Here is an 18644-nt window from a genome sequence, read left to right as displayed (position 1 = left end):
TTCAGCGGGACCTATGTAAGGTATGGTTGTAATTAGTGTTGAGCAAAACAAAGCATTCAAAGCGGAATTTGGTCCGAAGTTCAATTTACAACAAAACCGAATTTCCTCTTTCTTCGTGATAACGAATTAGCCTTTCCTAAAATGGCGACTGTATGTGTTACAAAGTGAAAGTAAGAAGGACAGGAACGTGAGATCATCTATAATGCCGTGTAGTCAGCCATTGCGCAGATAGCCAGCCCCTGTGATGTCATAGCTCTATAAAAGCCTCATCCCGCACAATCCCTGCCGTCGTCCTGTGAGCTGAGCATAGGGAGAGACGTAGCAAGCGCTAATGTGCTAGGGACAGTGGTTCTGAAAACAGTTTGAAAGAACAATATTGAAAAAGGAGAGTGCAGACGGAGTGTTTTACTGTGTGCCTCACATTCTAGTGCACCGACATTCAGAGTTAATCTGTTATTTTAGTGATACAGTTAGTGTGCCTCAATATTAAAGGCAGATGTCATATATCGCCATGTGCATCACTGTGCAGTGCACCGGTATTCATATCTAATCTGTTCTGTTAGCTGTAGCATTACGTTGCGTCTGTATTACGAGCAGGTATAATTTATCGTCCTGTACATAACTGCAGAGCAGAGAAATTTATCATAGCTAATCTCTTCTATTAGCTATAGCGTTACGTTAAGTCTAACGGGCAGGTGTAATTTATCGCCCTGTACATAACTGTGCAGTGGAGTGAAATTTATCATAGCTAATCCCATCTGTTGGCTGTAGCATTACATTAATCCGTATAACGGGCAGGTTTAATTTATCACCATGTACATAACTGTGCAGTGGAGCAAAATGTATCATAGGTAATCCCTTTCCGTTAGTGATACAGTTGTTATGCACTATAACCAACAGACAGTTGCCTGGGCCCTCCAAAGGAACAGGCAGTGGCAAAAATGTTGCTGTAGCTGTCACAAGTAGCAGCGATGTGATCACTGAGGTGATTGCAAAAAGACAGTGGGCCAGATTTATCATGACTCTGACAGCTCACTCCACTTTAACATATGGCTAAAGTCAGTTTTAGCCAAGTCAGATTTATGATCGGCCCTTTAAGACTGTAATAAATGTGGTTTGACGGTAGCAGTTTATCCGTCAGTAAGCAGCTTTACAAAAGTCGCACGTCTTTACGAAAAAGTCGCATGTTCTATTAAAAAGTCTCATAAGATAAGCATGGTCCTCACTGGAGTGAAATTGCGCAATTTTTTGCAAATTTTTTGCGACTTTTTTGCGACTTTTTAAATAGTCTCAATAGTAAATCTGTCTAGAGATTAATTTACATAAGAAAACACGCCCACTTTCAGAAAACTGGCGAGCATAGTGCAGAGCAGAAAAAAGTCGCAAATCTTTGCGCAGTTTTAGGGATTGCGCAAAAATTTGCGACTTTTTCACTCCATTATTCTGACTTGAGCTAATGATAAATCTGGCCCAGTATGCGTGCACTCATCCAACAGCGCAGAAGGTGAACATGCACCTGGCCAAGTTACTGGTACTGAAATCCCTCCTTTTCCATTTAGTTGACTCTGCACATTTCAGAGAGCTAATGGCTTGTGCCCACCGAAGGTGGACAGTCCCAAGCTGACATTCCTTTTTTTTAAGCCTGTACCAGCCCTGCACACATATAGTGGATATAAAAAGTCTACACACCCCTTATTAAAATTTAAGGTTTCTGTGCTGTAAAAAAAAATTTGACAAAGATAAATAATTTCAGAACTTTTTCCACCTTTAATGTGACCTATAAACTCCATTCAATTGAAAAACAAACTGAAATCTTTTAGGTGGAGGGAAGAAAACCCAAAAAACTAAAATAATGTGGTTGCATAAGTGTGCACACCCTCTTATAACTGGGGATGTAGCTATGTTCTGAATTAAGCAATCACATTCAAAATTATGTTAAATAGGAGTCAGCATACACCTGCCATCATTTAAAGTGCCTGATTAACCCCAAATAAAGTTCTGCTGCTTTAGTTGGTCTTTCCTGAAATTCTCTTAGTCGCATCCCACAGCAGAAGCCATGGTCCACAGAGAGCTTCCAAAGCATCAGAGGGATCTCATTGTTAAAAGGTATCAGTCAGGAGAAGGGTACAAAAGAATTTCTATGGCTGGGTTCACACGTGCATTGCGGGAACATGCGCGATTTTTCCACGCAAGTGCGAAACATTGTAATGCGTTTTGCACGCGCGTGAGAAAAATCGGCATGTTTGGTACCCAAACCCGAACTTCTTCACAGAAGTTCGGGTTTGGGATCGGGGATGTGTAGATTGTATTATTTCCCCTTCTAACATGGTTAGAAGAGAAAATAACAGCATTATTAATACAGAATGCATTGTACAATAGCGCTGGAGGGGTTAAAAAAAAAATTTTTTAACTCACCTTAATCCACTTGCTCGTGCAGCTGGCATCTCTTCTGTTTTCTTCTTTGCTGTGTACAGGAAAAGGACCTGTGGTGATGTCACTCCGATCATCACATGGTCCATCACATGATCCATCACCATGGTAAAAGATCATGTGATGGACCATGTGATTGCCGGAGTGACGTCACCACAGGTCTTTTTCCTGTACACAGCAAAGAAGAAGACAGAAGAGATGCCGGGCTGCGCGATCAAGTGATTAAGGTGAGTTAAATTATTTTTTATTTTTTTAACCCCTCCAGCGCTATTGTACAACGTATTCTGTATTAAGAATGTTATTATTTTCCCTTCTAACCATGTTATATGGGAAAATAATAATGATCGGGTCTCCATCCCGATCGTCTCCTAGCAACCGTGAGTGAAAATCGCACCGCATCCGCACTTGCTTGCGGATGCTTGCGATTTTCACTCAGCCCCAGTCACTTCTATGGGGCCTGCGTTGCATGATAAACGCACAATATAGAGCATGCTGCGATTTTCACGCAATGCATAAGTGATGCGTGAAAATCACAGCTCATGTGCACAGCCCCATAGAAATGAATGGGTCCCGCATTGCACCCGCAATCTCGCCCGTGTGAACTCAGCCTAAGGCATTATTAGATATACCATGGAGAAAATATGGCACAACAGTGACATTACCAAGAACTGGATGTCCCTCAAAAATTGATAAAACGAGAAGAAAACTGGTCTGGGAGGCTACCAAGAGGCCTACAGCAACATTAAAGATGCCCTCGCAATCTGACAGATTTGGAGTGTTTTTGCAAAGAAGAGTGCGTAAAGGCCCAACACAAAAAAGCGTGGGGAAATATCCTTATTAAAATATAACTTTTATAGAGTATACATTAAAACACACCAAGGGATGCATCAACATGACATACAAACATTTAGGGGGTCCAAATAGGTACCCCACCGCTGGTAGAGAAAAGGTAAATAAATGGACCTGCTGCGCCTGTGGGGACGCAAGCAGTCTTACCCGACCAACCAGGTGGCTAGGATCAGTAAGGCTCTGTTTGTTGCCTGGACCGGACGGTATCTTGTATTGGCAGATTGTCAGGAGGAGTAGTGTTCCTGTACCCTATCTCACCCTTACAAACGGGGGAAGGGGACTGCTCCCATACTGCCTATCTACACAGTTTGATTTGAGTTGTAGAGTTTATAGGTCACATTAAAGGTGTAAAAAGTTCTGAAATGATTTATCTTTGTCTCATCACACAAACCTGAAATTTTAGCAGGGGTGTGTAGACTTTTTATATCCACTGTACATTTAGCAGAATGTGGGCTATTCCTTGGGCCTCTTGGTGTCTGGTAGGGTTCACATCAGCACTGACATATTTAGGCTGCTTTCACACTAGCGTTCGGGTGTCCGCTCGTGAGCTCCGTTTGAAGGAGCTCACGAGCGGACCCGAACGCAGCCGTCCAGCCCTGATGCAGTCTGAATGGAGGCGGATCCGCTCAGACTGCATCAGTCTGGCGGCGTTCAGCCTCCGCTCCGCTCGCCTCCGCACGGACAGGCGGACAGCTGAACGCTGCTTGCAGCGTTCGGGTGTCCGCCTGGCCGTGCGGAGGCGTGCGGATCCGTGCGGATCCGTCCAGACTTTCAATGTAAGTCAATGGGGACGGATCCGTTTGAAGATGCCACAATGTGGCTCAATCTTCAAGCGGATCCGTCCCCCATTGACTTTACATTTAAAGTCTGGACGGATCTGTACTAGGCTATTTTCACACTTAGCTGTTATATGCTAAAAATAATGCAGACGGATCCGTTCTGAACGGAGCCTCCGTCTGCATTATTATGAGCGGATCCGTTCAGAACGGATCCGCCCGAACGCTAGTGTGAAAGTAGCCTTAGTTGTACAGTTGTGTTCAAAATAATAGCAGTGTGTTTAAAAAAGTGTATAAAGCTCAAAATCCTTCTAATAGCTTCTATTTCCATACACACAAATGCATTGGGAACACTACACATTCTATTCCAAATCAAAACATGAAGAAAAATATATCAAATTTGTGTTGTTCCTCTAATAAAATTGAAGAAAAGTAAATATTAGACTGTTCAAAAAAATAGCAGTGTTTGTATTCTTCTTTACAAACTCAAACATTCACTATATTAACTGAAAAATGTTTGAAGATTTTGCTTTCCTTTGAATCACGTAACTAATATTTAGTTGTATAACCACTGTTTCTGAGAACTGCTGGACATCTGTGTTGCATGGAGTCAATAAATTCTGGCCCCTGTGAACAGGTATTCCAGCCCAGGATGATTGGACTACATTCCACAGTTCTTCTCTATTTCTTGGTTTTGCCTCAGAAACTGCATTTTTGATGTCACCCCACAAGTTTTCTATTGGATTAAGATCCGAGGATTGGGCTGGCCACTTCATAACGTCAAGGCCCAACACCCTAGTATGAGAAACATCCCCATATCATGGTGCTTGCGCCACCATGCTTCTCTGTCTTCACAGTGTACTGTGGCTTGAATTCAGGTTTTGGGGGTCATCTGACAAACTGTCTCCGGCCACTGGACCCACAAAATGTCTCTTTAGGCCAGTCAATGTGCTCTTTGGCAAATTGTAACCTCTTCAGCACATGTCTTTTTTTCAACAGTGGGACTTTGCTGGGACTTCTTGCAGATAGCTTGGTTTGACATAGGCGTCTTCTGATTGTAACAGTACTCACAGGTAACTTTAGAACTTTTTTGATCTTTCTGGAGCTGATTGTTGGCTGAGTCCTTGCCATTTTGGCTATTCTTCTATTCATTGAAATGGCAGTTTTTCGCTTTCTTCCATGTCTTTCAGGTTTTGGTTGCCATTTTAAAGCATTTGCAATCATTTTAGCTGAGCAGCCTATCATTTTCTGCACTTCTTTATATGTTTTCCCCTCTCCAATCAACTTTTTAATCAAGGTACTCTGTTCTTCTAAACAATGTCTGGAACAACCCATTTTCCTCAGAATTTCAGAGAGAAATGCACTGTAACCAGCATGTACAACATTTGCTGCCTTCCCTCCTTAAATAAGGGCAATAATTGCCACCTGTTTTTCAAAGAATGAATGAACTCACTCATTGAACTAGACACTGCTATTATTTTGAACATGCCCTTTTCAATAAGTGATTTAATTGCAGAGAATCAGCAGCATGCATGTCATGACTGTTGGGTCTGTTGGGTTTCTATTACTCTACTACACCTGCTAGTAAATTATTTGCCATGTAGAAATATAATTTCTACCAAAAACAGTGATTGATGAGGTTAGTGATGTCCGACTGCTATTATTTTGAACACAACTGTATCTATGGTCAAGGACAATATATATATATAGATCACAGCCCACTGGGTAAATGTACTTCTGGACCAGACATACCAACTCGGCCAACTTGGCCAGGTGATGGCAATGCCGCCTCCGCATTGTAATCATGGAATTCATGCGCCAATACCTTCCTCTGCCTCCTGCTCTGCCACCCTGTCCTCATTCTCCCCTCTAGGCACAGTTTATAATGGTCTCCCATCATATTACCTATGCAAAACTAGGTGTTTTCACGCGGTTCTGCATCTCGTCAGCCTGGGTGAACAAAACCACACCGAGGAGGAACTGCTCGGCGTCATCATTAAAGAAATCGAACACTGGCTGTCTCCTCGCCAACTGGACATAGGAATCATGGTTACTGATAATGGGAAGAACATTTTGTCTGTGCTGCATCAGAAAGAGCTGACCCATGTGCCTTGCATTGTGCAAGTCTTCAATCTCATTATCAACTGATTTCTCAAGTCTTCTACTGTACTACAAGAGCTGTTATAAATGTCCAGAAAATTGTGCATGCACTTCATGCAAAGGCAGTCAACAATTTCCTAATGATATAGGTGGACAGATCTACTCCCCGTTGCAACTTCCACGTTAGCCAGTGGCAGATCATGCTTGACACCGGTTGTTTGCTCAGGCCATTTGAGGAGGCCACTTTATTTTTCAGTCAGCAGAACTACGGGAGGAATGATGTCATCCTGGAGGGGTTGCTGACAAATTTGACTGGTGAGGGGACAGAAGACGTGGCGCCTACATCTCATGGCCACCTGAGGAGGATGAACTGGCAGAGGAGGATGAGGAGGAGGAGGACATAAACGCCCAAGAATTTTATACACAACTAGGTGGTATATCTGCCCAAGCAACAGGAGAGGAGCTGGATAATGATTACACTGTAGTGTGCTGCCACACCGCAATATTCATCAAAATGGACCATTACCTCTGGCCACATGCTGCTGCCAATATTCTGATATTGCCATCCACCTGATGCCACACCAGTGGCGTGCTGGGGGGGTCTGCCCCAGGTGTCAGCTCTCACAGGGGTGTCACTGCTAGACCCAGAAGCAGTGAGTGCTTCCATCAATACAGATGGAAGCGCTCATTGCTGAAACGCTGACACCCACATAGTGCAGCGGGGCACGGGAGCGGAGCGCATAGTTCCCTGCCCCGCCGCCGATCACCACCATAGGCTTCAGACCTAGTAGGCCTGAGGCCTATGCTGTAGTGAAATCCCAACGCGCACGTGCCTGTGCCGGGACTCAGCAGCACAGTGCCGGGACTCTGTGAGCAAGCGCAGGTAAGTATTTAGCTTTTAGGTTTTTTTTTCTTTGTTTTTCTTTTATGTCTTTGTGGGTGGGGGGAAATATGGTGGGATAATGTGTGGGGGCAAATTATAATGGGAGGGATTACTATGTGGGGAAAACAATTATGGGAGGGATTACTATGTGGGGGGGGGGGGAAATTACTATATGGGCAATGTGGGGGAAACTACTGCATGGGGGACACTACTGTATGGGGCAGTGTGGGGGGCACTACTGTATGGGGGCAGTGTGGGAGACACTACTGTATGGGGCAGTGTGGGGGACACTACTGTATGAGGGCAGTGTGGGGAACACTACTGTATGGGGGCAGTGTGGGGGACACTACTGTGTGGGGGACACTACTGTGTGTGGGCACTGTGGGGGACACTACTGTGTGGGGGCAGTGTGAGGGAAAATACTGTATGGGGCAGTGTGGGGGACACTACTGTATGGGGCAGTGTGGGGGGCACTACTGTATGGGGGCAGTGTGGGAGACACTACTGTATGGGGCAGTGTGGGGGACGCTACTGTATGAGGGCAGTGTGGGGAACACTACTGTATGGGGGCAGTGTGGGGGACACTACTGTGTGTGGGCACTGTGGGGGACACTACTGTGTGGGGGCAGTGTGAGGGAAAATACTGTATGGGGCAGTGTGGGGGACACTACTGTATGGGGGCAGTGTGGGGGACACTGCTGTATGGGGGCAGTGTGGGGGACACTACTGTGGGGGGGACACTACTGTGTGTGGGCACTGTGGGGGACACTACTGTGTGGGGGCAGTGTGAGGGAAAATACTGTATGGCATGGATGTCAAACTCATGGCCCTCTAGATGTTGCAAAACTACAACTCCCATCATTCCCTGATAGCTGTAGTATGCCCAGGCATGATGGGAGTTGTAGTTTTGCAACAGCTGGAGGGCCACGAGTTTGACATCCCTGCTGTATGGGGCAGTGTGGGGGACACTACTGTATGGGGGCAGTGTGGGGGACACTATTATATGGGGGCAGTGTGGGGGACACTACTGTGTGGGGGCAGTGTGGGGGACACTACTGTGTGGGGGACACTACTGTGTAGGGAAAGTGTGGGGGACACTGCTGTGTGGGGGCAGTGTGTGGGAAAATACTGTGGAGGGCAGTGTGGGGGAAAATACTGTGGAGGGCAGTGTGGGGGAAACTACTGTATGCGGGCAGTGTGGGGGATACTACTGTATGGGGGCAGTGTGGGGGAGATTACTGTATGGGGCAGTGTGGGGCATACTACTGTATGGGGGCAGTGTGGGGGACACTACTATGTGGGGGACACTACTGTGTAGGGAAAGTGTGGGGGACACTACTGTATGGGGCAGTGTGGGGCATACTACTGTATGGGGGCAGTGTGGGGCACACTACTATGTGGGGGACACTACTGTGTAGGGAAAGTGTGGGGGACACTACTGTATGGGGGCAGTGTGGGGGACACTACTGTATCGGGGCAGTGTGGGGGACACTACTGTGTTGGGTCAGTGTGGATACACTACTGTGTGGGGGACACTACTATGTAGGGAAAGTGTGGGGGACACTACTGTGTGGGGGCAGTGTGGGGGAAAATACTGTGGAGGGCAGTGTGAGGGAAACTACTGTATGGGGGCAGTGTGGGGGATACTACTATATGGGCAATGTGGGGGAAACTACTGCATGGGGGACACTACTGTATGGGGCAGTGTGGGGGGCACTACTGTATGGGGGCAGTGTGGGAGACACTACTGTATGGGGCAGTGTGGGGGACACTACTGTATGAGGGCAGTGTGGGGAACACTACTGTATGGGGGCAGTGTGGGGGACACTACTGTGTGGGGGACACTACTGTATGGGGGCAGTGTGGGGGACACTACTGTATGAGGGCAGTGTGGGGGACACTACTGTATGGGGGCAGTGTGGGGGACACTACTGTATGGGGACAGTGTAGGGGAAATTACTGTGTGGGAGCAGTGTGGGGGAAATTACTGTGTGGGGGCAGTGTGGGGGAAATTATTGTATTGGGGGAGTGTAGGGGAAACTACTGTGGGGAAAAGTGTGAGGGAAATTACTGTGTGGAGGCATTGTGGGGGAAATTACTATATGGGGCAGTGTGAGGGAAATTACTATTTGGAGGAAGTGTTGGGGAAATTGCTATATGGGGCAGCGTAGGGGCGTTGTTATTGGGGAGGCACTGTAGGGGCAATTCTATTATTTCTGGGGACACTATACAGGGATTATTGCCTGACGCACAATATAGGGTGTTATTATTACTGGGGGCACTCTAGGAGACATTATAACTGCTGTAGACACACACTATAGGGACATTTGGGGTAATTTATCAAACTGGTGCAAAGTAGAACTGGCTTAGTTTCCTATAGCAGCCAATCAGATTCCATCTTTCATATTTGACAGCTCTTTTTGAAATCCAGTTCTACTTTACACCAGTTTGATAAATTACCCCAATTATGTCATTATTTTTTCAGCAGTATAGTACCTGGGGCATTGTGGGGCACAACGGGCACAGCATTAAGGGTGGCAGCAGGATGGGGAGGTTGATGGTCTGTATTTCAAACTCTGTAGAGACGAAATGCGGCTGAAATAATTTGTCATGGAGGTCTAACAGAGGAGAAGAGGAAAGAGAAGGTCTACATGACAGGAGATGTCCCTGGATGTAAGAGGTATGTGGTGAAGTATTGGGGGGGTACCAGAGAAAGGACCTGCCCTGGGTCCAAACACCCTAGGCACGCCACTGTGCGACACTGCTGTTTTGGGGTTCTACTGTGATCTGCCACCATTTTGTGCTGTATGCCACTGCTGCTGCCCCCTCTCCCCACTCTGTCAGGGGTCAAGTATTCTCACTGTTACTGCCACTGCTGCTGCCCCTCTCCCCACTCTGTCATGTGGCGACTATTCTCACTGTTACTGCCACTGCTGCTGCCCCTCTCCCCACTCTGTCATGTGGCGACTATTCTCACTGTTACTGCCACTGCTGCTGCCCCTCTCCCCACTCTGTCATGTGGCGACTATTCTCACTGTTACTGCCACTGCTGCTGACTTCCCTCCTCACTCTGTTATAGGGCCACTATTGTCCCTGTTTGGCCATGTTCACACCTCTGTTGACTTTTATCTTCTTCTGATCCATCAGAAGAACAGAAATAAAAAGGATTTTGTATTTTGAGCATCCATAAGGCCTGTTTCACATGGTCAGTATTTGGTCTGTATTTTGCATCAGTATTTCTAAGCCAAAAGCAGGAGAGGGTTCAAAACAAAGAAGGGATGCAAATATTGCCATTCTCTGTTTTGGGCCCCTGCTGTTTTTTGTTTACAAATACCAATCAAATACTGATGCAAAATACAGATGTAGCAGAGTTAACACACAAACTCTTAACTCAAATTGTTTAACTTATCACGTTATTGTCACATCTGTGACAGGTCTCAGAAGGTCTGAAAGATTATCTACGCATTAGTGATCTGACAGCCTCTTTTGGTTTCACTTTGTCTGTGTATTGCTGGTATGTCCACACCTCCTGTTCAGGTGTGGATCATGTGACCTTTACCTCGCCCTATTTAGTCTGACTTTTCCCATCATTCCATGCTTGGGATAGCTTCATTTGGTCTTGGAAGAGCTGGAGTGTGGTTCGTTTTGAAGTCCTGTTCATCCTTCATCCTCTGTAGTTAAGTGTTCCGCTTGTCGTGTTTTGTATCTCCCCCATGGTTGTTTACTAGGCCTCAGTGAGGCACTAGTTCCTTCACCAGGGAAGGAACGGGTGGTCTCTGCCCTGTCATTATCTTTAGGGCATCTGAGGGTCACCAGGGTTTTCTAGGTTCCCGTGTATGGGTATCTCTACCATTGAGAGGTGCCCATACAGATAGAAGTTAGGGCCAGGAGCAGGGTTTTATAGGTGGTGACTAGGGATGAGCGAACTCGAACTGTATAGTTCGGGTTCGTACCGAATTTTGGGGTGTCCGTGACACGGACCCGAACCCGGACATTTTCGTAAAAGTCCGGGTTCGGGTTCGGTGTTCGTCGCTTTCTTCGCGCTTTTGTGACGCTTTCTTGGCGCTTTTTGAAAGGCTGCAAAGCAGCCAATCAACAAGCGTCATACTACTTGCCCCAAGAGGCCATCACAGCCATGCCTACTATTGGCATGGCTGTGATTGGCCAGAGCACCATGTGACCCAGCCTCTATTTAAGCTGGAGTCACATAGCGCCGCCCGTCACTCTGCTCTGATTAGCGTAGGGAGAGGTTGCGGCTGCGACAGTAGGGCGAGATTAGGCAGATTAACTCCTCCAAAGGACTTGATTAACTGATCGATCTGCAGCTGTGGATCATTGAGCTGCTGATCCTCAATTGCTCACTGTTTTTAGGCTGCCCAGACCGTTTGTCAGTCACATTTTTCTGGGGTGATCGGCGGCCATTTTGTGTCTTGTGGTGCGCCAGCACAAGCTGCGACCAAGTGCATTTAACCCTCAATGGTGTGGTTGTTTTTTGGCTAAAGCCTACATCAGGGTGAAGCTGTCACACCAAGTGCATTTAACCAGCAATAGTCTGTTCATTTTTTGGCCATATACTAAATCAGGGGCAAGCTGCGCCTGTCACCAAGTGCATTTAACCCTCAATGGTGTGGTTGTTTTTTGGCTAAAGCCTACATCAGGGTGAAGCTGTCACACCAAGTGCATTTCACCAGCAATAGTCTGTTTATTTTTTGGCCATATCCCAGTCTAATTCTGTCACTAAATCCATACCGGTCACCCAGCGCCTAAATACTAGGCCTCAAATTTATATCCCGCTAAATCTGTCCTTAGTGCTGTAGCTGGGCGAGTTATTTAGTGTCCGTTCAAGCACATTTCTTGTTCTGGGTTGAAATACAATTCCCAATTTAGCAATTTCATAATTTAGTGGTTTCTGCTATATCAGAGCTATTTGAAATCTATCCCTAAAAGGGTATATAATATTCAAGGTGCACATTGGGTCATTCAGAATAACTTCACACACACCCGCTACTGTGTATTTCCAAGTCTAATTCTGGCACTAAACCCATACCTGTCACCCAGCTCCTAAATACTAGGCCTCAAATTTATATCCAGCTAAATCTGTCCCTAGTGCTGTAGCTGGGCGAGTTATTTAGTGTCCGTTCAAGCACATTTCTTGTTCTGGGTTGAAATACAATTCCCAATTTAGCAATTTCATAATTTAGTGGTTTCTGCTATATCAGAGCTATTTGAAATCTATCCCTAAAAGGGTATATAATATTCAAGGTGCACATTGGGTCATTCAGAATAACTTCACACACACCCGCTACTGTGTATTTCCAAGTCTAATTCTGGCACTAAACCCATACCTGTCACCCAGCGCCTAAATACTAGGCCTCAAATTTATATCCCGCTAAATCTGTCCCTAGTGCTGTAGCTGGGCGAGTTATTTAGTGTCCGTTCAAGCACATTTCTTGTTCTGGGTTGAAATACAATTCCCAATTTAGCAATTTCATAATTTAGTGGTTTCTGCTATATCAGAGCTATTTGAAATCTATCCCTAAAAGGGTATATAATATTCAAGGTGCACATTGGGTCATTCAGAATAACTTCACACACACCCGCTACTGTGTATTTCCAAGTCTAATTCTGGCACTAAACCCATACCTGTCACCCAGCGCCTAAATACTAGGCCTCAAATTTATATCCCGCTAAATCTGTCCCTAGTGCTGTAGCTGGGCGAGTTATTTAGTGTCCGTTCAAGCACATTTCTTGTTCTGGGTTGAAATACAATTCCCAATTTAGCAATTTCATAATTTAGTGGTTTCTGCTATATCAGAGCTATTTGAAATCTATCCCTAAAAGGGTATATAATATTCAAGGTGCACATAGGGTCATTCAGAATAACTTCACACACCCGCTACTGTGCATTTCCAAATCTAATTCTGTCACTAAACCCATACCTGTCACCCAGCGCCTAAATACTAGGCCTCAAATTTATATCCCGCTAAATCTCTCGTTACCGCTGTCCTGTTGTGGCTGGGAAAGTTATTTAGTGTCCGTCAAAGCACATTTTTTGTTCTGGGTTGAAATACAATTCCCAATTTAGCAATTTCATAATTTAGTCGTTTCTGCTATATCAGAGCTATTTGAAATCTATCCCTAAAAGGGTAGATCATATTGAAGGTGCACATAGGGTCATTCAGAATAACTTCACACACACGCTTCTGTGCATTTCCAAGTCTAATTCTGTCACTAAATCCATACCGGTCACCCAGCGCCTAAATACTAGGCCTCAAATTTATATCCCGCTGAATTTGAATACAATACATTGGGCCAAATAATATATTTGTTGTTGTGGTGAACCATAACAATGAGAAAAACATCTAGTAAGGGACGCGGACGTGGACATGGTCGTGGTGGTGTTAGTGGACCCTCTGGTGCTGGGAGAGGACGTGGCCGTTCTGCCACATCCACACGTCCTAGTGTACCAACTACCTCAGGTCCCAGTAGCCGCCAGAATTTACAGCGATATATGGTGGGGCCCAATGCCGTTCTAAGGATGGTAAGGCCTGAGCAGGTACAGGCATTAGTCAATTGGGTGGCCGACAGTGGATCCAGCACGTTCACATTATCTCCCACCCAGTCTTCTGCAGAAAGCGCACAGATGGCGCCTGAAAACCAACCCCATCAGTCTGTCACATCACCCCCATGCATACCAGGGAAACTGTCTCAGCCTCAAGTTATGCAGCAGTCTCTTATGCTGTTTGAAGACTCCGCTGGCAGGGTTTCCCAAGGGCATCCACCTAGCCCTTCCCCAGCGGTGAAAGACATAGAATGCACTGACGCACAACCACTTATGTTTCCTGATGATGAGGACATGGGAATACCACCTCAGCATGTCTCTGATGATGACGAAACACAGGTGCCAACTGCTGCGTCTTTCTGCAGTGTGCAGACTGAACAGGAGGTCAGGGATCAAGACTGGGTGGAAGACGATGCAGGGGACGATGAGGTCCTAGACCCCACATGGAATGAAGGTCGTGCCACTGACTTTCACAGTTCGGAGGAAGAGGCAGTGGTGAGACCGAGCCAACAGCGTAGCAAAAGAGGGAGCAGTGGGCAAAAGCAGAACACCCGCCGCCAAGAGACTCCGCCTGCTACTGACCGCCGCCATCTGGGACCGAGCACCCCAAAGGCAGCTTCAAGGAGTTCCCTGGCATGGCACTTCTTCAAACAATGTGCTGACGACAAGACCCGAGTGGTTTGCACGCTGTGCCATCAGAGCCTGAAGCGAGGCATTAACGTTCTGAACCTGAGCACAACCTGCATGACCAGGCACCTGCATGCAAAGCATGAACTGCAGTGGAGTAAACACCTTAAAACCAAGGAAGTCACTCAGGCTCCCCCTGCTACCTCTTCTGCTGCTGCCGCCTCGGCCTATTCTGCTGCTGCCGCCTCGGCCTCTTCCTCCGCCTCTGGAGGAACGTTGGCACCTGCCGCCCAGCAAACAGGGGATGTACCACCAACACCACCACCACCACCTCCGTCACCAAGCGTCTCAACCATGTCACACGCCAGCGTTCAGCTCTCCATCTCACAAACATTTGATAGAAAGCGTAAATTCCCACCTAGCCACCCTCGATCCCTGGCCCTGAATGCCAGCATTTCTAAACTACTGGCCTATGAAATGCTGTCATTTAGGCTGGTGGACACAGACAGCTTCAAACAGCTCATGTCGCTTGCTGTCCCACAGTATGTTGTTCCCAGCCGGCACTACTTCTCCAAGAGAGCCGTGCCTTCCCTGCACAACCAAGTATCCGATAAAATCAAGTGTGCACTGCGCAACGCCATCTGTGGCAAGGTCCACCTAACCACAGATACGTGGACCAGTAAGCACGGCCAGGGACGCTATATCTCCCTAACTGCACACTGGGTAAATGTAGTGGCAGCTGGGCCCCAGGCGGAGAGCTGTTTGGCGCACGTCCTTCCGCCGCCAAGGATCGCAGGGCAACATTCTTTGCCTCCTGTTGCCACCTCCTCCTTCTCGGCTTCCTCCTCCTCTTCTTCCACCTGCTCATCCAGTCAGCCACACACCTTCACCACCAACTTCAGCACAGCCCGGGGTAAACGTCAGCAGGCCATTCTGAAACTCATATGTTTGGGGGACAGGCCCCACACCGCACAGGAGTTGTGGCGGGGTATAGAACAACAGACCGACGAGTGGTTGCTGCCGGTGAGCCTCAAGCCCGGCCTGGTGGTGTGTGATAATGGGCGAAATCTCGTTGCAGCTCTGGGACTAGCCAATTTGACGCACATCCCTTGCTTGGCGCATGTGCTGAATTTGGTGGTGCAGAAGTTCATTCACAACTACCCCGACATGTCAGAGCTGCTGCATAAAGTGCGGGCCGTCTGTTCGCGCTTCCGGCGTTCACATCCTGCTGCTGCTCGCCTGTCTGCGCTACAGCGTAACTTCGGCCTTCCCGCTCACCGCCTCATATGCGACGTGCCCACCAGGTGGAACTCCACCTTGCACATGCTGGACAGACTGTGCGAGCAGCAGCAGGCCATAGTGGAGTTTCAGCTGCAGCACGCACGGGTCAGTCGCACTACAGAACAGCACCACTTCACCACCAATGACTGGGCCTCCATGCGAGACCTGTGTGCCCTGTTGCGCTGTTTCGAGTACTCCACCAACATGGCCAGTGGCGATGACACCGTTATCAGCGTTACAATACCACTTCTATGTCTCCTTGAGAAAACACTTAGGGCGATGATGGAAGAGGAGGTGGCCCAGGAGGAGGAGGAGGAGGAGGAGGAAGAGGGGTCATTTTTAGCACTTTCAGGCCAGTCTCTTCGAAGTGACTCAGAGGGAGGTTTTTGGCAACAGCAGAGGCCAGGTACAAATGTGGCCAGCCAGGGCCCACTACTGGAGGACGAGGAGGACGAGGATGAGGAGGAGGTGGAGGAGGATGAGGATGAAGCATGGTCACAGCGGGGTGGCACCCAACGCAGCTCGGGTCCATCACTGGTGCGTGGCTGGGGGGAAAGGCAGGACGATGACGATACGCCTCCCACAGAGGACAGCTTGTCCTTACCCCTGGGCAGCCTGGCACACATGAGCGACTACATGCTGCAGTGCCTGCGCAACGACAGCAGAGTTGCCCACATTTTAACCTGTGCGGACTACTGGGTTGCCACCCTGCTGGATCCACGCTACAAAGACAATGTGCCCACCTTACTTCCTGCACTGGAGCGTGATAGGAAGATGCGCGAGTACAAGCGCACGTTGGTAGACGCGCTACTGAGAGCATTCCCAAATGTCACAGGGGAACAAGTGGAAGCCCAAGGCCAAGGCAGAGGAGGAGCAAGAGGTCGCCAAGGCAGCTGTGTCACGGCCAGCTCCTCTGAGGGCAGGGTTAGCATGGCAGAGATGTGGAAAACTTTTGTCAACACGCCACAGCTAACTGCACCACCACCTGATACGCAACGTGTTAGCAGGAGGCAACATTTCACTAACATGGTGGAACAGTACGTGTGCACACCCCTCCACGTACTGACTGATGGTTCGGCCCCATTCAACTTCTGGGTCTCTAAATTGTCCACGTGGCCAGAGCTAGCCTTTTATGCCTTGGAGGTGCTGGCCTGCCCGGCAGCCAGCGTTTTGTCTGAACGTGTATTCAGCACGGCAGGGGGCGTCATTACAGACAAACGCAGCCGCCTGTCTACAGCCAATGTGGACAAGCTGACGTTCATAAAAATGAACCAGGCATGGATCCCACAGGACCTGTCCGTCCCTTGTCCAGATTAGACATTAACTACCTCCCCATAACCATATATTATTGGACTCCAGGGCACTTCCTCATTCAATCCTATTTTTATTTTCATTTTACCATTATATTGCGAGGCTACCCAAAGTTGAATGAACCTCTCCTCTGCCTGTGTGCTAGGCCTAAATATATGCCAATGGACTGTTGCAGTGGTGGCTGACGTGAAGCCTCATTCTCTGCTATGACATGCAGACTGATTCTCTGCTGACATGAAGACAGATTCTCTGTTACGGGACCTCTCTCCTCTGCCTGGGTGCTGGGCCTAAATATATGCCAATGGACTGTTGCAGTGGTGGCTGACATGAAGCCTGATTCTCTGCTATGACATGCAGACTAATTCTCTGCTGACATGAAGCCAGATTGTCTGTTACGGGACCTCTCTCCTCTGCCTGGGTGCTGGGCCTAAATTATGACAATGGACTGTTGCAGTGGTGGCTGACGTGAAGCCTGATTCTCTGCTATGACATGCAGACTGATTCTCTGCTGACATGAAGCCAGATTGTCTGTTACGGGACCTCTCTGCTCTGCCTGTGTGCTAGGCCTAAATATATGCCAATGGACTGTTGCAGTGGTGGCTGACGTGAAGCCTCATTCTCTGCTATGACATGCAGACTGATTCTCTGCTGACATGAAGCCAGATTGTCTGTTACGGGACCTCTCTGCTCTGCCTGTGTGCTAGGCCTAAATATATGCCAATGGACTGTTGCAGTGGTGGCTGACGTGAAGCCTGATTCTCTGCTATGACATGCAGACTGATTCTCTGCTGACATGAAGCCAGATTGTCTGTTACGGGACCTCTCTGCTCTGCCTGTGTGCTAGGCCTAAATATATGCCAATGGACTGTTGCAGTGGTGGGTGACGTGAAGCCTCATTCTCTGCTATGACATGCAGACTGATTCTCTGCTGACATGAAGACAGATTCTCTGTTACGGGACCTCTCTCCTCTGCCTGGGTGCTGGGCCTAAATATATGCCAATGGACTGTTGCAGTGGTGGCTGACGTGAAGCCTGATTCTCTGCTATGACATGCAGACTAATTCTCTGCTGACATGAAGCCAGATTGTCTGTTACGGGACCTCTCTCCTCTGCCTGGGTGCTGGGCCTAAATTATGACAATGGACTGTTGCAGTGGTGGCTGACGTGAAGCCTGATTCTCTGCTATGACATGCAGACTGATTCTCTGCTGACATGAAGCCAGATTGTCTGTTACGGGACCTCTCTGCTCTGCCTGTGTGCTAGGCCTAAATATATGCCAATGGACTGTTGCAGTGGTGGCTGACGTGAAGCCTCATTCTCTGCTATGACATGCAGACTGATTCTCTGCTGACATGAAGCCAGATTGTCTGTTACGGGACCTCTCTGCTCTGCCTGTGTGCTAGGCCTAAATATATGCCAATGGACTGTTGCAGTGGTGGGTGACGTGAAGCCTCATTCTCTGCTATGACATGCAGACTGATTCTCTGCTGACATGAAGCCAGATTCTCTGTTACGGGACCTCTCTCCTCTGCCTGTGTGTGTGCTGGGCCTAAATATATGCCAATGGACTGTTGCAGTGGTGGCTGACGTGAAGCCTGATTCTCTGCTATGACATGCAGACTGATTCTCTGCTGACATGAAGCCAGATTGTCTGTTACGGGACCTCTCTCCTCTGCTGTGTGTGTGCTGGGCCTAAATATATGCCAATGGACTGTTGCAGTGGTGGCTGACGTGAAGCCTCATTCTCTGCTATGACATGCAGACTAATTCTCTGCTGACATGAAGACAGATTCTCTGTTACGGGACCTCTCTCCTCTGCCTGGGT

Source organism: Bufo gargarizans, chromosome 10 (genome assembly GCF_014858855.1).
Source record: "Bufo gargarizans isolate SCDJY-AF-19 chromosome 10, ASM1485885v1, whole genome shotgun sequence".
Classification (NCBI taxonomy): domain Eukaryota; kingdom Metazoa; phylum Chordata; class Amphibia; order Anura; family Bufonidae; genus Bufo; species Bufo gargarizans.
This window is presented reverse-complemented; position numbering follows the sequence as displayed.